The sequence below is a fragment of the Hemicordylus capensis genome, chromosome 1 (genome assembly GCF_027244095.1).
Source record: "Hemicordylus capensis ecotype Gifberg chromosome 1, rHemCap1.1.pri, whole genome shotgun sequence".
In the NCBI taxonomy this organism is placed as follows: domain Eukaryota; kingdom Metazoa; phylum Chordata; class Lepidosauria; order Squamata; family Cordylidae; genus Hemicordylus; species Hemicordylus capensis.
Genome location: NC_069657.1, coordinates 451,897,275 through 451,918,720, shown reverse-complemented (window position 1 = coordinate 451,918,720; position 21,446 = coordinate 451,897,275). Strand labels below are relative to the sequence as shown.

The 21,446-nt window shown below is 45.4% G+C and overlaps 1 protein-coding gene across 2 annotated transcripts in view; it reads left to right on the top strand.

Annotated features, from left to right (window-relative positions):
- The first annotated feature begins 14,036 nt into the window (after nucleotides 1–14,036).
- Nucleotides 14,037–21,446, top strand: part of LOC128324304 (L-threonine 3-dehydrogenase, mitochondrial-like) — a 37,093-nt gene continuing 29,683 nt past the window's right edge. For both annotated transcript variants that reach the window (XM_053248719.1, XM_053248731.1), the window contains exon 1: nucleotides 14,037–14,193. The gene's annotated coding sequence lies outside the window, so the exon portion shown is untranslated. The remainder of the gene's footprint in view (nucleotides 14,194–21,446) is intronic.

Sequence of the window (21,446 nt, the reverse complement as noted above, 5' to 3'; positions counted from 1 at the left end):
TTGGGTTCTAGGCCAGTCCGGCCTTGAACCGGGCCAGCTGGTTCCATGCACATCCCTACCTGACTGTAGGGAAAAATTACATATTTTTGGTAGGTCAGCAATTGCACATTTGTGTTCCTTCAGAACTCTTGGGTGGATGCCATCTGGCCCTGGCGATTTGTTAATTTTTAGGTTTTTTTCCTAGACCATTTAGAACAATTTCCCACATCACCTTAAATCTTCCCACATCAGCCCCCAAGCCCTGAAGTATGGTAAGTATGGCTGCCGGCAGCCCAAGCACCCACACAACCTTAGCGTGAGGGAGGAGACACATAGGTGTCCTCCTCCCTCACTTCTAGGCCGGGTCCAAAAGGTGGGCTTCCTGGGAGTGGGCAGTGAGGAGCATTGGGAGCGACCCCAGCATTTCTCACCCTGGTCGGACTGGTCATGAGAACAACCTCTCTGTCTTCTCTCCCGCCCAGTAAACCTCTGGGTTAAGTGAATGTGTTTCGATTCCATGAGCGTTATTTTCTTAAAGGAGACTCTGCCTAGATTTTGCTTCAGAACTCACATGGCTGAACTAGACATTACCCTAAATGCTGAGCTCCTGCCCATCAGTACCCCCCACCTCTCCCTCCGTAACATCTAATATTTATTCCATATTCTGAGGTTGCCACCTCTCCCTGTCCCCAGTTCACACCGTCATGCTGATAGTAGGGAGCTGAAGCTTTTGGGATGCCTCGGTTTTTCATAGAAAACCCAAATATGTTTATCTGGAGCCTACTAAGTATGTAAGTGCATAGGTGGAAATGGAGGTTCAAATTCATATGAGCCCCTGGTGGTGCAGTGGTAAAACTGCTGCCCTGTAACGAGAAGGTTACAAGTTCGATCCTGACCAGGGGCTCAAGGTTGACTCAGCCTTCCATCCTTCCGAGGTCGGTAAAATGAGTACCCAGAATGTTGGGGGCAATATGCTAAATCATTGTAAACCACTTAGAGAGCTTCAGCTATAAAGCGGTATATAAATGTAAGTGCTATTGCTTGTAAGTGCTATATGCATCTCAATGCAGTTCACAGAGTTCAGATCACTTGCATTTCAAAACATAAATGGAAATACTGCATCTAAATCTGGCTTTAAAAGCAGGCGTTTGCCCTGTGATGGTATTAGAAGACAGAGTGTGCACATGTTTTACCATATTTACCTAAAAAGAAGATGTCCCTGAATTTAAGATGATCCCCTTTGAAAATATGGGTTTAATACAAGTTACACTATTTACCCAAATGGAAGAGGACCCTGAATTTTATACCACTGCTTGTTTTGTGACATCAAAGAATTGGGCGGCGGGGGCGGGGGGACGACCCAGATTCAAGTAAATACAGTATTGTCTCCAATCTCGTCCATATTTAGTATGGAGTAACTCCCACTGAACTCAGTGACTCACATTTCATGCTGCAGAATCTTGGCTATAGGGACCTGCCACCGTTGCTGTTCAGCTTGAGAGGCAACCCCAACAGTGTGACGTGACTGAGCAGATGTGGGGTGACTTAAAACAGCATCGGGGCCATCTTGCAGTGCTACTTCCATTGGAAACTGCCTAGACGCATTTTAAAGTCACTCCACAGATCTGCCATCACACTACACCAGGCCTGCTCAACTTCAGCTCTCCTGAAGATCTTGGCCTACAGTTCCCATTATCCCTGGCTACTGGCCACTGTGGCTGGAGATTATGGGTAAAAACAGTCCACAATTATAGATTATAGTTCCAGATCATAGTCCAAAAACAGCTGGGGGCCCTAAGTTGAGCAGACCTGGGCTACACCAGCAGCCCCAGGCGGGTTCCTACCATTGTTGCTCCGCTTCATGGCACATTAGCCATTGGGTCTCTTGAGTGAAATCCTTAGGACTTGTGCCACAAGAGTCGTTTGGGCAATTTTGGTGTCCCAAATGGCTGCAGCAACTAGACCAGCTGAATCTTGGAGCCGTTCTGGGAAACCTGTGTGTCTTCTAAGCTCCTCTTAGTGGGAAGAGGAGCAAGTGGAGATCTGCCTCTTTCTTTAATTAAAAAAACAAACAAAAGCAAAGTCCCAACCCATCCTGTCATCTTAACGAGATTATGCCTCCAAGCCCTCTGCCTATTAGGGGCAGGCAAATGTTGAATGTCGCCCATGTGTAAGAGCGGAGTAACTACATTTCTGCCTGGTAATAAATGTAATAGATTTAAATGGAGAAAAACATAAGGGCAAGCAGATAGACGGACTACCCACATAATGACTCCCCATGTGTATAACTGATGGTATTCAGACACAGGAAATTGAACATACACCTTTACCAGGTAAGAGATGGAGTGCTTTCCTGTTTTATTTATCATACTTTTATACTGCCCAAAACTTATGTCTCTGCATGGTTTACACCAAAACAAAATAAATGACAACAAAAAGTTAAAAGGTTAGCTAACACAATAAATAACAAAAAATAAAAGATTAGTTAAAATAAATGACAGCAGAAAATTAAAACTTTAGAACAACTTAATTTAAACATTTAATAAAGTTAAAACTATTAAAACAGCATTTAATTAAAAGCCTGGGTGAATAGATGTGTCTTTAAAGATTTTTTTAAAAAATTGTCGGAGATTGTCTATTATTTAAAATGAAGTTTTGGGTACTGTAAGATGGCTGTTGCTGGTCAGCTCAGGATCAAAGCAACCAAGCGCATTTGGTATGCAGTTTTATAGCCAAGTTGCTAGGACTGGCCCTTCCTTCTAGCAGGCCATGGGCAGATAGCCAGGACCACCTTCCCCATCATTGCAAGTACTTCTCGCTCCTTTTCTTCCTGCACCTATACAGCAGGTTAGGCCAGAGCTAAGCTCTCATAATCTCCTTAGCGCAAAACAAAAAACAAAAAAAGCAAGCCACTGGCCTATGGTTGGATTCCATTTGACAGGATGATTAGACAGTGCATATGGATGGATGCCCAAAGGTGAAAGGGGAGATGTGCAATCCTAGACAGGTGATCCACATTATTCATGGGGTTCTGTCCATGCCAATTTCCTTGGATATCAAAACCACAAATAAAGAGACTTTAATGGTACCCTATGGGGATTGGGAGGTTAAGTTCCTTGAGCTTAAAAAAGGCTTAAAAGGCAGGGAGGGACAGAAATAAGGGTAGAAAAGCATAGCACCTTGTTCCTCGGCATGGTCTCTGTCTTCTACACAAATGGGCTATGTGCCTGTGCAGAGACCACGTCGGAATCTAACAAGCTCAATTTCTCCTGTTTTGGCAGGAACTCCGCCCCCAGCCACTATATACAGCTGCGCCACTCATCCCCTCAGTCACAGAGTCAAGCTTCAGCAACCCATGCGGGGAGGATGGGAGGGCATGTAGATGTACAGATGACCACTAGAAGAACCAACGTTACAGGTGAGTAACCTGTAGTTCTTCGACGTGGTCTCTGTCTTCTACACAAATGGGCGCATAACAAGTAAGCACCCAAGGAGGAGGGAAAACAGAGGCAACAGGAACATAGGAAGCTGCCATATACTGTGTCAGACCACTGGTCTATCTAGCTCAGTATTGTCTTCACAGACTGGCAGCGGCTTTTCCAAGGGTGCAGGCAGGAATCTCTCTCTCAGCCCTATCTTGGAGATGCTGCCAGGGAGGGAACTTGGAGCCTTCTGCTCTTCCCAGAGCGGCTCCATCCCCTGAGGGGAATATCTTAAGTTAAACAACCAGGAATATCTTTATTCGATATATCGAATATCGAGCTTGTTAGATTCTGACGTGGTCTTCGCAGGTGCATAGCCCATGTGTGTCGAAGTACCGATGACCACTAGAAGAACCAACATTACAGGTGAGTAACCTGTAGTTCTCTGGGAATGCCCCCTAAATCCTCCGATTTTTCATTGAAAATCTTTTCTTTCTTTTTTTTTAAATGGGCCACAAAATGGCAACTGAAATTTTATTTTATTTTTACATTTATATCCCGCTCTTCCTCCAAGGAGCTCAGAGTGGCGTAAATGGTTATTTTTATCCTCACAACAACCCTGTGATGACATCGGAAGTCATTTCTGGCCACTCAGCAACCGTGGATAGGTGAAGATTGCCTATATTTCACACCACAGATGAAACTGGGTCTCTAAGACCCATCCACGGATACATGAAACCACAATCTGCGAAACAGCGGATAATAATTCATTTGCAGACCTGATAGGATTTAGAATTGGGCTCAGTCCCAACAGTGGGTTGCTCACTTTAAAAAAGCCGGTGCCCTCCTTTAGGGACACGCTTCATCTTGCTTAGCCCACTCATATTCATCTGGGAATGGATCACATGCACACCTGCTGGATGATTTTGAAATGGATCTTTTCATCAGTGCTTTGCTTTGCAGGAGTATTTATTATTTTATTTATTTATTTTATTTATTGTTAAATTTATACCCCACCTTCCATTAAGAAAATCCCAAGGCGGCTCACAATAAAATTTAAAAACATGATTATAAAAAAGACACATTAAAATACTGAGCTAAAAAGTATATAAAATCTGATTTTTTTAAAAAATAAAATAAAACACAAGCATAAAAACAGTACAAAATACAAGAAGCAGCAGTGGAGACAATCATATAAAAGCCTGGGTAAAAAGCCATGATTTGACATGCTTTCTAGAAGCTGTGATGGAGACCGAGGAGCGAATAGCTACTGGGAGAGCATTCCAGAGTCCGGGGGCAGCAACAGAGAAGGTCCTGTCCTGAGTGCACAACAGCCTAGACTCCCTCGTTGTCAGCACCTGGACCAGAGGCCCCTCAGATGACCTCGTCAAGTGGGCAGCAACCTTTGGGAGGAGGCGGTCCCTCAGATACCCCAGGCCCAAACCATTAAGGGCTTTAAAGGTCAAAACCAGCACCTTGAATTGGACCCGGAAACAAACTGGCAGCCAGTGCAGCTCTTTTAGAATGGGTGTGATGTGATCCCATTGGGCAGCTCCAGATAAAACCCTAGCTCCTAAATTTTGCACTAGCTGCATTTTCCAGATATTCTTCAAGGGCAGCCCCACATAGAGCGCGTTACAGTAATCCATCTGTGACGTGACTAAGGCATGGGTAACTGTGGCCCGATAAATAAAAATAAATAATAAAATAAATAGATCCTACCAGGGAGCAGATCACAAGCTCATGTGAGTGATCCAGTAGGAGGAAAGAACTACTTACTAGACTCTCTTACAAGTCTAGGCACCAAAGTTGTGCCTCCTCCTATGGAGCACTCTCTCATGAGAGCATGAACCATGGGTAGAATGGCTCCCCTAGGCTTTGAAGCCATAATCAGGGAATGAATTTGGGTCAATTTCTCAGCTGGAGGAGGGTGTCAATCTGGTTCAAGTGATTCTAGCCGCCTCAACCCCTTCTCCATGGGTTCTGGTCATTTAATCCCAGTCCTGTCATCCATTTTCCCCATAGGTGGTCCCCTGGTGATACAGAGATTGTCTCCTCCTTAGGTTTTTCACTTCCCAGCAAACAATCCTCCTTAATCTACATAACTCCGAAGTTCACTTGCTAACAGAGAAACCGGATCCCCAACCTTCCCTCCTCCAGATGAAGCCAAGTTGCTCTTTTCTATTCCCCTCACCCAAGCCAGTTCTAATTTCCTTTCTGCTTCACTCCATTGCCCTCTTCAGAAGTCCAGAGCGGCTCAATTAACTTTCTCCCCCAAATTCATTTGGGCTTGCCATGTCCTTCACCTTGCTCCCTGCTCCAGTCCTTCGGACCGACCTTTTCCACTCTGCTTCCCTGATTCTGCTGGGTTCAATCTGTCTTGGTCCCCCACTCTACCAACTAACCCCGATCCACTTCCTCACCCCGAACCTGTTCAGGTTTATCCTTTTCCAGTCTCCACTCTTCTTAAGAATCAATCTTGCCCTTCCCCTTTGATCTGTCTCTATTTTTCATCCCCTCCTGACCATCTTCCATTCCCTCACTCTTCAGAATAGATCACACCTATAACAAGTCAAGCATTACAGAGACATCAAAGTATCCACCTAGAAAAAACTTAAGTACTGGAGCCTAGACACATGAACCACCGTTTGTGTTCTGTACAACATGGAAGATTGTGCTATCAAGTCAGTGTTGACTCCTGGTGACCACAGAGCCATGTGGTTTTCTTGGTAAATGTGGTTTACCATTACCTCTTCCCACGCAGTGTAAGATGATGCCTTTCAGCACCTTCCTATATTGCTGCTGCCTGTTATAGGAGTTTCCCATATTCCGGGAAACACACCGAGGGGATTCAAACCAACAGCCTCCCGCTCTCTAGGTAGGTCGCTTCCCCACTGCGCCATTAGGTGACTCATAACATGGGAATGCCCCACATATTCTATAGTATCCAAGCCTCACTCTATATTCAATAATATGTATTTTTATTTGGATTTATTTTATTTTATTTAACACATTTTAAAAATATTTGGATTTAAGCCTGTGGTTGTGACTTTCTGGGGAAATTGCCTGTTTTATAACCTTAGCCTAAAAGATCCCCAAGAAAGGGGCACAATAGCGCCCACTCATAACACACACACACACACACACACACACCCAAAAATTCCATGGGGAAAACTAAACACACAAAACAGCTTTCTGCAAAGCTTTCAAGAGTCTGTCTCATCAACACATGGCAAAAATATCCAGATAAAAATTGATAGGAAGAAAACAGTGCTAATAGCTTAATTTTAGGATACAATTGCTCTCACTGCAATTCAGGAAGAACAACCCTAAAAGAGCAAACAACTTGCAGAAGTGAAGCGAAGCTGTGTAGCAAAGAAAACACATACACACACACGTATGTGGTTTGTGTAGTTAACCGCCCCCCCACAAAACTCCTTAAAAGACTAAGCAGTTTATTGTAGCATAAGCTTTTGTTTATAGCACTTCATGCATTGCATAAAGTGCCTTGCTCCATTAAAGTGGTGATTCTCTTAGATTTAGCAGGGGAGGAGCAACTGGCCCTATCCATCCCCGGCATAGCATTCCTCCTGTGGCTGTTGCTGGTGTTTGCCTTATGTTTCTTTTTAAATTGTGAGCCCTTTGGGGACAGAGGAGGGGGGCATCTTATTAATGTATCCCCCCCCCATGTAAACCGCTTTGAGAATTGTGTTGAAGAGCAGTATATAAATATACTTAGTAGTAGTAGGGAAATCCATTTGCATGATGGTTTGACACTTAGCAGCAGCTGAGGTGTTTCCCAATACAGGGAAACACACCTAAGTCACGTGATTAGCAACAAGCTGCTGTGTGACACACACACAATACACAGAGAGAGAAAACATCCAACCCAACAATCTCAAAATGGAGCTTTAGACGAAAGGAAGCTGTGGTATGGGTCTCAAAGAAGCTTCTCACCCCACATAACCATCTTGTCCACAAAAGGGCAGTCTCAGCTAGGTGTGTCATACACAATGCTCTAGCAATTTGAGGTGGTTTGTGCACCACATCCCAGCCCTCAACCTTCTCCTCAGGAAAATGAAGAAATGATCAGGAGGGATGCAAGCAAAAGGACAAAGAGCTGAAATATACTTCTGAATCAACCAGGAGTCAGGGGCTGAGTGAAATGTTCCAGAAGGGTTTTTCTCATGGTTTTAAGTGAGGAAAGAAAGCCATTTTAGAAAGTTAATTATCTCCTCTATTCATTTTTATTTAGACCCATGAAGAAACATAGGAAGCTGCCATATGCTGAGTCAGACGATAGGGCCATCTAGCTCAGTATTGTCTTCACAGACTGGCAGCGGCTTCTCCAAGGTTGCAGGCAGGAATCTCTCTCAGCCCTATCTTGGAGATGCTGCCAGGGAGGGAACTTGGGACCTAGATGCTCTTCCCAGAGCGGCTCCATCCCCTGAGGGGAATCTCTCGCAGTGCTCACACTTCTAGTCTCCCATTCATATGCAACCAGGGCAGACCCTGCTTAGCTAAAAGGGCAAGGCAGGATGCCTCTGAGTACCAGTTGCAGGGGAGTAATAGCAGGAGGGAGGCCATGCCCTCAACTCCTGCCTGTGGCTTCCAGCAGCATCTGGTGGGCCACTGTGCAAAACAGGATGCTGGACTAGATGGGCTTCCTTGGGCCTGGTCCAGCAGGGCTGTTCTTGTTCTTAAGTCATGCTTGCTACCACAAGACTAGCTCTCTTCCAAAACTATCCTTGCATGTGATGTTCCACCATTATTGGTTCCATATACAAAGTTGTATTTTCTATATTCTTTTAGGGTCTGATGACCCTGAGGTTGCTTGACAAGATGGAGGGCAGAGGTCGCAGCAGGTAATTTGAGTGCTGGGGTAGTGGTGGTGGTAGCAGAAAGCACCTGTTCAGCACCAAAGACAGAGGGCCAGTGAGGAGGACACTGTCACTGCTCACATGGTTAGGAAGGGGACACACCGAGAGCACACAGAGGCGCCTCTGAATCCCAGTGGCAGGGGAGCAACAGCAGGAGAGAGGGCGTGCCCTCACCTCTTGCCCGTGGGCTTCCCAGAGGCATCTGGTGGGCCACTGTGGGATATAGAATGCTGGACTAGACAGGCCTTGCGCCTGATCCAGCAGGGCTGTTCTTATGTTCTTAACAGGAATTCATAGGAAACATAGGAAACTGCCATATACTGAGTCAGACCATTGGTCTATCTAGCTCAGTATTGTCTTCACAGACTGGCAGCAGCTTCTCCAAGGTTGCAGGCAGGAATCTCTCTCAGCCCTGTCTTGGAGATGCTGCCAGGGAGGGAACTTGGAACCTTCTGCTCTTCCCAGAGCGGCTCCATCCCCTGAAGGGAATATCTTGCAGTGCTCACACATCAAGTCTCCCATTCAGATGCAACCAGGGCAGACCCTGCTTAGCTATGGGGACAAGTCATGCTTGCTACCAGCTCTCACTCTGAAGATGACATCCTGGTGTCCTCCCAGCATGGCCCTTTATTGTGTGGCGGAGGGCCGTTCTCCCAGATTGAGCCTTTACACATGTGCATGTGTAGAGGGGACATTAAAATGAACAGCCCTCTGCCCTCTCCTATATGTGCTGCTAGGAAGGTTTCAGCAAGTTCACGGAGGGCATCCTGACGGGCGCTTTCTCAGCGCATCCTCTTTCTAGTTGTGTGGGCAGGGACAATCTCATCCATGCTGGCCCAGGATGCTCATGTGTGCTGCCTTAAAGAAAACATTCTTTAGGGCAGAACCCGAACACACTGTCTTGTTATAAATGTTTCATTCCAGTTACAATAATGTAAAGGAAAACCATACAAACTATTTGCAGGTAGGCCTGGTTCTGTGTGTGAGAGTATGATGCATAGGTTCCAGGACAAGAGAGGAGATGGGTATAGAAGGGAAAGGAATGCAGGAACAAGTCAGTGGAGTGGAATCAGGAAAATATTAATAGTTTAATGAAACAGATATAATGCACAGAGGCAAGTGCAGGCTGCTTTTCCGGGCTCTTGCTGCTGGCTGCTTGTTAGCCCCACCTCTACTCCAGGACTGGAATACAAGTCACTAAATCCCCATTCAAAAGCTGGCCTGGATCAAGGAATGGATTAACCAAAACCACCACAGTAGGGAGACAAAATATCTCATTGTTCCAGTCAGTCGCAATTTAGAAGCAGCAGGGTTGGAAAGGTCTACTGCCTTAGTTATTTGCAAAGACAATTGCCCTTGAAATACATGGGGCCTGTGGCAATATTTTGCATTTGGCAGGTGACTGCTTAGGAGTTTGCAATTAAAAAATAATAATCATATAAATTGAGAGACAAGCCCAGAAAACTGACACATGCACATTTTGCAAAGTTCTGAATTTCTGTAATTTTTGCATTTCAGTTTTAGAAATAAAACTGTCCATTAAAAAAAAAAGTAAGCCATTTATAGGACCACGCATCTTACAATTAACATCCCACCTTGTTTCCACGAGGAAGCTCAAGGGGGTGTATGTAGGATCCCAGATGGTCTGGTGTGCCTGAATGGAAGATTCAGACTTCCTTAGTTTCAGCAAAATTGCTGCATTATAGGCCTTTGGTTACATGCCTTTCACTATGGAAGCATGAAAGCAGAAACAAAGACTTAAAAAACAAAAGAGGTGCATGAATCCTATGTTCCTATGAACATGAAGGAGGGAGGAGAGCTGGTCTTGTGGTAGCAAGCATGACTTGTCCCCTTAGCTAAACAGGGTCTACCCTGGCTGCATATGAATGGGAGACTTGATGTGTGAGCACTGTAAGATATTTCCCTTAGGGGATGGTTCCCTCCCTGGCATCTCCAAGATAGGGCTGCCTGCAAGCTTGCAGAAGCCGCTGCCAGTCTGTGAAGACAATACTGAGCTAGATAGACCAATGGTCTGACTCAGTATATGGCAGCTTCCTATGTAACATAGAAAATGAAACATGAAAAGAAAAACACATGGAAAATTTTATGTGTGCCTGCTCCTTCTGCAAATGGTGATCAGTGGAGTCTTGTAAAGGGCCCAAAGAAAAGAATCATCAACAATTGCCTTCTTAATAAACTGAGCAGACACCTGGTGGAAACTTCAAAAGCTCAGAAGTTCTCTTGCTGGTACACATACTGGAAGAGCATGCTGGGGTGGTATTTCTTTGTTCAGGAGAGGGCAAACCAAACTAGATTACTCACCCAGGACATGATGTTCCAGCAATTTAAGGTGGTGCAAAGAAATTCTAGGAGTCCTTTGTTCCCTTCAGCAAAATAAAGCACTGTACTTATTTGTACTGGCCAGAAGCCAAGCAAGGCAAAACCTGATGGAAACACCAATGCCATCCTACTCAGGCACTGCCTTCCTGCATTTTACATTGCCCAAATCAAACTGTGCCTGCAAGCTAATAAATGGGCACAAATCAGATATTAAAAATGAAATACGGAAATGCTTTCCCACCCAGAAACCATTGCATTTCAATAGTGCTGGACAGACTCTAGCCAACCTGAAAGTTTCCAGACTTTTAACAGGTTTCAAAGGGAGAGTTCAGACCAGGGATGGGCAACCTTTGGCTCTCCAGCTGTTGTTGCCCACAACTCCCATCAGCCCCAGCCACAATTTATTATGGGTGGGGATGATGGGAGTTGTAGTTCAACAACAGCTGGAGGGCCAGGCTTGCCTACCATAGGAGGAGGCGCAACTTTGGTGCCTGGACTTGTAATAGAGTCTTGTAAGTAGTTCTTGTCTCCTACTGGATCAGTCTCACATGAGCCTGTGGTCTGTTCTCTGGTAGGACCTATGGGTTGAGGGGGTCCTTACAGGGGCTCTCTCTTCTTATTCTGGGGATGAGCTGACCACACTCCCCATGGAGGAAGGGCATATCCCTTTCCCAACCTACTTGATGAAAAATAGAACTGAAATCTTTTCTAGCCTAGCTAGTTGGGACTTTGCCTTCCTGCACGCGTGTGTGCGTGTGCGTGCACACACACAAATATGCTCTCACTCACTCAGGATGGGAAGCAGAAACTGGAAATGCAAAATAGAAAACTCCTGGGACCTGGAGGAAGGAAAGGGGTGCTCCCTGTAATTTACTATCTGATGTGGAGAGGAGAAAGCTGGAGTCTCATTGAAGGAAAATGGGGTGTAGTGGTGGGACAGTGGGACTGACGGTCTTCAGAATGTGACCCAAAGTCTGCTTGCCTTGAGTCTTGAGTGGCAATTTACAGAGTAACAAGTTGTTCTAGTAAGAACGAATCAGCCTACTTTCCTTTCATTGTCTCTACAACTGGACTAAATGTGGTTCAAATCAAGGTCCATCTTGGATTGGAGTGGATGACATCATTACAAACTATGCCATTGAGGTGTCCGTGTGTGTCACTCACTACAACTATACCAAATTTGGTTCAAATCAGTTGGACAGTCCTCTTGGTGTATGTGTCCGCCATCTTGAATCTGTATGGATGACACAATCACAAACTATGCCATTGAGGTGTCCCTGTGTGTCACTCACTGCAACTACCCAATTTGCTTCCAATGGGTTAGAAGGTCCACAAATGAGCCACCTTGCGCCTCAGACCACCATCTTGCATTGGGGTAGACATCATCACAAACTATGCTGTTGAGGTGTCCCTATACGTCCTTACAACTGTACTAAATACGGTTCAAATCAGTTTACAGGTTAGCCCACTTGTGCCTCAAAAGTTTACACATCCACTATCTTGGATTGGGGTGGATGACATCATCACAAACTATGCCATTGAGGTGTCGTTGTGTGTCACTCACTGCAACTGTACACAATTTGGTTCCAATGGGTTAGACAGTCCTCAAATTAGCCACCTTGTGCCTCAAAACACCATCTTGCATTGGGGTAGATGACATCATCACAAACTATGCCGTTGAGGTGTCCCTATATGTCCCTACAGCTGTACTAAATTCGATTCAAATCGGTTAAGCGGTTTACAAGTTAACCCACTTGTGCCTCAACAGTTTATGCATCCGCCATCTTGGATCGGGATGGATGGCATCATCACAAAGTATGCCACTGAGGTGTCCTCAGCCACTCTTTAACTTTCAGTGCTGAACGGGAGTTGTGTCCCTATGCAACCTGGTTCATAGTGGTTCAGGCATTGCGAAGTTATTGGGGGGGGGGACACACAGACACACACACAGAATGCTGGGTGATCACATAAGCCTACTGGAAAGAAGTCTAAAAAGGGACAAGGGCTACTGAAAAAGTCTCTGGTGAGCTACAGATTACCTCAAGGCGCTTCCCATTGAAACAATGGAAAAACTGGATCAAAAAGCAGCTAGACAAAGGGAGAGGCTTATCTTGAAGACAAAACTGGTTTGGGGAACTGCTAGCCTTTGGGCTGAGTTGGATTCTGAGGGGATGATTCAATGGCTCTGATGTGCCTCAAGGAGCAACATGGAAAACATGTAGGGAAAAAGAAGGTTCTATGCCTGCAGCAGGAAGGATCTTGCCTGCATGTCTTAGAAGTGCCTTTGAGTTACTATGCAGGTCCAGGATTGTCATTCGGGGGTGTTAGAGAGCCTGTTGCAGACTTCCATAGAGTTGGGATGCAATAGCCATGCTTCCTTTTCTCCCTGGGCCAGGGATGCCAAACTGTGGCCTACCAGCTGTCTTTGGCCTACAACGACCCTCATCCCTGGCTACTGGCCGCTGTGACTGAGGATGATGGGAGTTGTAGGCCCAAAGCAGCTGGAGGGCTGCAGTTTGACACCCCTGTGACCTCAGTCACTCTTTAGCTTTCACTGCTGAACACCATTCTTTCCTGGATGTATTGCTCTCAGATACAGGCTTCATAGGGGGGCTCAGGGGCCTTACGAGCAGTCCAAAACTGGGACCCCAATGTTCGACTAACAAGCAGAAGGTTGCCGGTTCGAATCCCCGCTGGTACTATACCAGCAGAGAACTTGAAGCCTTCTGCTCTTCCCAGGGCAGCTCCATCCCTTGAGGGGAATATCTTCCAGTGCTCACACATCAAGTCTCCCATTCATATGCAACCAGGGCAGACCCTGCTTAGCTATGGGGACAAGTCATGCTTGCTGCCACAAGACCAGCTCTCCTCTCTAATGGGAGTTGTAGCCTGACAGCAGCTGGAGACCCTCAGGCTGGCTACCCCTGTGCAGGAAGGGTGGAGACCATGACTACTCCTGTCTCACCCTGTAGGAATAAAATAATGGCCTACACTACAGGGCTGTTGTAAGAAGCAGTGAGCTAATGTCGATTGTAAAACTGCACGATAAATCGCAGGTCCAGCCAGTGCCTCCTTTTCAACAAGCGTTGAAACAAGTGTTGTAATATGTAAGCTAAATTTTCAACACTCCCCACTTCGTGGATGTGACGTCAGACCAAAGGGGTGGCGTCACTCCCCGACTTCCCCGTGCCCTGGAGTGACTGACGTCATCGCTTGCGCCTACACTCACGCTCCGCGGCAGAAGCAGCTGCCCCAGGAGCTCGTCCTCTCCGTTTCCATAGTAACCGCGCGTGCCCGGGCTGTGGCGACAGGCAACGGTCTGCCTGGCCACGCCCACTCCCATCAGAGGCTGGGGGCGCGGCGGGGGAGAGCGCGAGGGCGCCGGCTCGCTCGTGGCCTATCAGGAGGCAGAGACGCTCGTGGGCGGGGCTGGCGGAGGGCAGCCGGCTCCGGGGTATATAAAGGGCAGGTGCGCGGCCGCATTGCCTCTCGGGGATCGGGCTGGCGGCTTTTTCTTTGTCTGCTTCGGCTGAGCGAACGCTGCGTCGTCGCCTTTGAGACCGTAAGGGGAGGTAAGCGCGGTGGCTGGGGAGGGTCCTTTATTTCCTTTCCCTTCTTCGAGGTGACTTCTTAGTTTAGACCCTTCATAAATTCAGCTCTCCAGTAGCGCCGTGAATGCACTCTGCACATGCTCAGAGGTGCGCCCTTGACGACTTCTGGAGGCACTCTGGGCTAGGCTGCCTCAGGAGACCCTCTTGGGTATTTCCTTCAGGCCTGGGACTTCTTTCTCTCTTTTATTAAAACCCTCTCCCCATGATTGTCCTTCCTGAGCAAGCCCTTTTATTTCTCTTTCACTCTTTTCATTATTTTATTTCATTATACTTCTATACTGCCCTATCCAAAGGCTCTGGTCAGTGCCCAACAAATAAACAGGCAAACGCTATTTAAAACAATCTGCTTAAAACAATGTAAAAATGATTTAAAACTATTCTGAATCATTTAAAACCAATTAAAATTAAAATACTTAGAAACCTTTATTGCAGCCTCTCTTGTTGCATAGAGAGTCCTAGATTTGTAGAGTTAGAAAGGACCTTTGGAGGTCCTCCAGTCCACTCCAGGCATCTGCCATGCTGCAGTAACTTGACTTTCATTTCCCCCCCTTTTTAAATTATATCCTAAAATCATCCAGAAAAAAATCCAACTAAATTCCAATTATTCATTACATAGATCAGTTGAAAGAAACTTCAGATGATTATTAACCCAGCCAGTCAAAACTATATTTTTAAAAACCCGCAGTGGTACATTCAGAATCTCATATGGAAGAAAAATAATAATAATTTTCTGTTTTGCTTAACTTGATCCTAAAAAACACAAATACCAAAAAATCCTCCCTCATCTACCTTCTCCTTGGAGTCTTGCACCATGATCCAAGAACAATTTCCATACCTTATTAAGATGGGTATTTTGAGTCTTTACTAATACTAGCCCTACTTTGAGTAGTAATAGTATTTTGAGCTGTTAAGTGACGGGTATAGAATTTTAAACTAAGACGGTACAGTATTGTCTTTAAATGTGTATAATCCTGTTTAGAGCACCAACAAAGAAATGGGTTTCCTGCCCTGAGAAGTGTGCAGTCTTAAATTTAATATCAAAAGCAGTATGGAGGAAGTAGAGGGCAAATAAGGGAAGGGTTCTACTGTTCAGTTCAAAAAGAAGCTGGACTTTGATAAGACTAAGTTGAAGCCTTCATAGACATTTTGGAAGGGTGTTCTCAACATCTGCTTCTCCTCTTCTCTGTGCAACATTTAGTCTGATTAGTCTTGCTTTCCATGTCTATGTGGCCAGAGTTTCCAACCTTGGGTTGTTAGATGTTGTTGGACTACAGCCCCCACCATCCACATCCATAATGGCCAGGCTGTTGTGGCTGGGTTGTAGTCAAAAGACAGCCCACAGTCGGCAGCTGCTGCTACAGGGCAACCGGCTCATTGGATTGAATTATTATGTGCTGCATCAGAATTCCCTCCCTGTTTGTCATGCTACACTTAAAAACCTGTCTCTCGGCAACTGCGTATCTTGGGATAAACTGCTTCTCAGCTGTTGCTAATTAATAAGTGCATTTTTAATATTTCTTTGAACCATGTAAGTGTGTTCATGATATTCTCCACAGCCCCCAGTCTTCCTCCTTTTTTAACTTACAGTTCCTCTCCCCATCTTACAGTGTCTCTGTGCTGTCTTGTGTGATGTAGTGTAACAATCCTTCCATACACTTCTTGCATTCCCCCAAATGTGCAACCCCCTCACCAGCATTTCCAGAACTCCTCTACTTGTCACTACCTTACAAAGAACCACTGTAGTTTCTTTCCTTGAGATGCCTGAAATGGTGCCTCTTAAGTAACCTCTTTCTCGGAGTATTCTTACCCACCTCTGCGTAGTGATTTTCTCCCCTCTGGTATGCTGGTTTGACATTTCCCCCTTGGGAGTACTCTGACGGTGCCACTTTTCATTTCTCCCCACCCATCTCTGGCCCCTTCTCTCCTAACCATTTGCAGCACTAGCATGTTCCCTTCACCTACTAGGGCAGACCTTTGATTCATCCCCATTGGTGCACACCAGTCTGGGTTCTTGCCACCTCCAGCACCTCCCTAGCCTGGTCCCCTTGCGTAGAGTTCTAATTTCCCCATACATCTGCCTGCTGTTTTGCCCCTCTGCTTTTAAATTGCTGCTTTTGAAATCCCCTTCTGCATTGTAAAGCAGCATTCTCTTTGAAAAGCCCTTCCCTCAAGCCTGTCTCTGGCTTCAAACAGCTTGTGCCTGCCACACCCACCACAAAGGGCCACTCAGATGTTTTTAAAGCAGCCTGCCTTTGTCACCCTTCCCTGAAAACCACATTTTGGCCCAGTCCCAAAGGCTAGGAATCCTCCATCACTGACAGCCAAATACTTTGCTATGGTGAAGGTGTCTGCACGTCTGCTTGGCATCCCACAGGTTGCTGCCAATCCTATGTCGGTCTCTTCTTTCTTGACAGTGCACATTCCCATCATTGATTCAGTGAATAAAACGTAAGAACATAAGATCAGGCCCAAGGCCCATCCAGTCCAGCATTCTGTTTCGCACAGTGGCCCACCAGATGCTGCTGGAAGCCTACAGGCAGGAGTTGAAAGGGCATGCCCCCTCTCCTGCTGTTACTCCCCTGCAACTGGTACTCAGAGGCATCTTGCCTTGGAGGCTGGAGGTGGCCTGTAGCCCTCCAACTAGTAGCCGATGATAGACCTCTCCTCCATTAAATCATCCAAACCCCTCTTAAAGCCATCCAGGTTGTTGGCTGTCACCACATCTCGTGGCAGAGAATTCCACAAGCTGATTATGCGTTGTGTGAAAAACAAATGCTAGTGTCTCTCTGTATCTACCAAGTAGGCTGCTTCTCAGGCTTCTTCATGTTGATCTGCCATAGGGTGTCATTGCCCATTCACTCCAGCTCTGTGCATGTCTGCAAACCTTTCAGTTTCTTGTTCAGGTCCACTGACTACTGTATCTTTCCCCCTGCTCGCCTAGCAGAATGGATGCTACAATCTGACCAGCTGAGATCCCGCTCCAGAAATAGTAGCAGAGGAAGCCTGATCAGGCTTGAATCCACTGGAATGTAGCCACTTTGGCTGTTAGCTATGAAATGTGCAAGTGTGCATGCCTGAATATACATCTGTATATCTTTATTCTCACCCAATTTCTTGACAATCTCAGAAAACAGCAACAAAGTGCGGCTCTCAGGACTCAAGGAGCACGTTCTAATAATAAATTCTAAATGGAGATATGCTCAGAGATCTCACTATTCTAGCCAGAGGTCTGCTTGTCTGTTTTGATCTGCTGCTTTCCTCTCTGCCTCTGACTTGCTACCCCACCCTTGTATCCTGTTTTGACATCACCCCCTCATATTTGTCCCCTTGTTTGTTTTAACAATGATTGGCCAGATTAATTTAGTATATATATATTGACCGATACAATAATTGGACCATGACTTACGTAGAATTTACGCATTTTGATACAGGTGTATTTGCATCTTCCATATATCTTGGACTTTCATTTATAACCTACTTCAAAGGATGGATCATAAGAGAACCAGACAGGGACTTCTGTAGTTATGCCCATCCTGTCAATATATTGTCATGTCCCCTCAAATTATTTGATGTAGGACCTCGCCCATGCCAGAAAACCACCAAAGGTGTATCTTACGAAAGGTGCACCCTTTTGACATTTGGAAACTGTTTGAAAAACAACTTATGCCTAAAACCAGCCTGAAAGGCACATTTTAGATTTTAGTAGGCCTGAATTTTCCTGAAATGTTTTGGTCAATAGCAAATGCCCTTCTTAGCTTCTTATACCAGTCAGCAACAAACTCCTTCTGTCATTTTCCTCACCTTGGGTAGGGGAAGGAGCAGCAGCGACTGATGCTGCGCGGAAAGCTAGCCACTGTCCACACATGCACTACAGATGCCATCCGAGGGCTCAAGGTCGGGTAGCTGGAGAGGCAGAGCAGCATGGACAAGGAGGCCACAGTTCTCACACTGGACAAGCACTGGAGTTTAGCAGTGCAGCCCTGACTGAGTGGCCATAGGGCCAGAGAAAGAGGGTTGGGGCAGCTGGAGGGGCAGAGTTGTGAGTCAGCTGTGTGTTTGTTGTGGTAACCTTAAACTTGTTACTGCACTAAAGATGCATTTTCCTGCCTTTTTAAAATGCAGATTTGAGGGTCAATTGTGAAATAGCCCTTGATTGGGTCCCAGGGGGTTATGCAAAAGGCACTTTTCTGGCATGAAGTCTGAAGGCTGAAACTATGCAAATAGACTACAGAATCACTCTTCCTCAGTCCCAAAAAATGTCGCCAACCCTTTAAACCCCTGTTCAAATGAGAATTTTTTTTTAAACTGCTCTTTCCAAGGCATTTTCCAATGGATCTTCACCAAATTTGCAGGGGAGGTGTCTCTTATCACTTAGTGAATGTGTGCTCATGGCCAGGCACATTGGACAAATGGGTTTGATTTTATAAGCAATAGGATGGTGAAATGTTGAAAACGCTTTCCAGCCTAACAATACTGGCACAATCGTGCCAGTATAACTGAGAGTTGGTAATATACCAAGGCCACCTCTGAAGCAGATGAATACTTTGATCCCCCCACCCCATGGTGAACTTAGTAATGTGTGAGAGGAAAGATGGCTGTCTTTGACTGCATAGACGAATTGTGTCTCCGTGTGCTGCATACTTGGAATAAAAGCATGGAAGGCGAGCCTCATGATTAGGGCCACACACACAACCCCCTCTCCCCCACTGTGCTATTTCTCACATTTAAAGGATTCGTCATGAAAATCTGCTGCAAATCCATCCAAGGGGAGTTGCTTGTGAAGTCTTGCTGAAATAGAGTATTTCAACAGTTGATTTTTATTCTCTGAAAACTTCCAAGTACTATGGGAGGTCAGATGTTAAAATGCATGAAAATTATGATACAGCATGAAGGGAAACTTAATGTCTTCGTGCCATTTTGTGCTGGTTAAAATGGTGTCTCTTTCTCTTTTTTCTGAACTTCCATTTTATCACCTCTTAAAAAAACAACATCATGCCAACTAACTCCTTGCACGTGCTGCTGCAGCACCACCACCATGTTCCTGCAGCAGCCAAAAAGGCAACGGGAGACCTATAAATTGTCTGCCACTACAGCTGCGTGCCGTGCATAGCGAGTGCTGCATAAGCGATATTGTCCAATGCAGCATGTGAGCTGGAGGTTAACCTAGTACTTAGCTGTCATGAGCCAGGAGTTATGAGTTGTAATTTAAGAGCATCTTCAAATTAAAGGTTTGCACTATTTTTGTGAGACTGCAGTTTGGCGTTCTTGAAGATTTGTTACAAGCTTAGGAGAAACCTTAAGAGAGACTAATGAAGAGCACAAAATTGTGGTTTGAGCACTACACATTCTGGTCCTTACTGTATTCTGTCTTTTGTATGATCATATCTTACATGTTCTCAACTTCTGTGTATTCAGGTGTTTTCATATCTACCCTTGTTTATACCAGCTGGTGTTGCATATATTTATTATACTGCATTAAAGTATTTTTCAGTCTTTATTTCTAGTAGCAACTGGAACAGAAGAGGGCTTGACCAAAATCACATAATAACTTTGATGACTCAGTGGATGCTCAAACTTGGGTCTCCAGTATCCAGCTATGCTGTGTTCACTGCAGTGGAACACCAGCACTGAGATCCGTGTTGACTCAAGAACTCTGTCTTCCAAACAGAATCTGAATGTGGCCTTCATTCATTTACTTTAGAGTGCTTCATATGTGTGTGAATATTTTGTTTGTTTTATTTAGCATATTTGTATACTACCCCAAACCCACATCTCTGGGTGATTTATAGCAAACATAAAACAAAAAAGAAATACGTAAGTGTTCCCACCCCACAGTTGCTTCTCTGTATGCAAATGCCCCATAGAAAGTAGTTTTGGTCTCTTCTGCGAGCTTTCCAGACCCTAAACGGGGTCAGACGTATCTCTGAAGTGTGCTTCTACACTTCCTGTGTTGTGACACCGCAGTCCCGACGCTGACTGCAGGATGCCGTTCATATGTCGGATGCCTTATTTCGAATTTAATCGCTGTGATTTAGTGCTATGACATCATTTATCCGGTGTAAAAAGGTGTCGTTTTTCCAAGTTGTTAGTTTTCGCGAGACTGCTCCCCCTGCAGGTTTTACGTCTTGACTGTGATTTGCCTGAATGAGGCATTTAGCCGCTTTTGAGTGGCTAATCTGGAAAGCGCCCTGCTCTCCTTAGAATGGCTGTAACTTTCAAATGTTGAAATTCCAGATGGCGAATGTTTTCCCTTATTTAGCTTCTCCAGATTGCAGTGTGTATCTTAAAGTGAGCAGCTGTTAGGTACATCAGCAGCTTGAAGGCTTACTGTAAACTGACAGGACTTGTTCTCACGTTTCTTCATTCTGTTGACTGGAATCAAAAGCTCCAAACCTTCAGTCAGGCTATGAAATATGCAGGTCCCTGAGTTGAGGATGCTTTTAGCACTTGATCACTGTGTTGTCGCAGAAGCAGCAGCAAACTTAAGCAGTGGCTTTCTCCTTCAGTTTCTTATTCATCCTTTCTTCTTCTTTAAAGCACTGACTTAAGGTAATGTGGTACCTCTGGTGGTGTTGTCTCTGAGCTTCCCTTCCTTGATACCAAGCCATAAGATTTCTTATCACCTCCTTTAAGGGTCATTAGCTGCCAACTGATAAAAGCATTTTGATTCTTGTGCAGGTGGCAGATGTCCAGGCTACCTTGTTAGTTTGGCAATCTGTCATACTTCAGCTGCAGATTACATGCTAGCCATGAGGCTTACATAATTTTGCCATTACATACAGTTCTTTATTACAGATCTCCAATATGTGCTGCTGTCTAAGAATGGATGGCTGTTTTTCACTCTAAATGTAAGGGTTCTTTGTTGCTGTTATCGGCCAGGTTCACTTAAGATAACATGGTTGTTTTCCACCCAAACTGCTGGAGAGCCAGCCCACATCTCAGAGCATGAAGAAACCACAACAGCATTTTATTTCAGGATACCTTTGTGTTGTCTGAGTACTCTCAAGTTAAAGAGACCCGTTCTGACATCCACTGTGGCTTTGGTTTAGAGCAGGGGCAGGCAACCTTGGCTTTTCAGCTGTTGCTCTGCTACAACTTGAGCAACAGGGTTTTCAGGAGAACCATCAGTGGTCCCGCCCCACCCATGCCTGGCCTGGCGAGCCCCTGCCTGAGTCCAGCAAGCGGGATGGGTCCCCATTCTCTCTGAGAAGTGG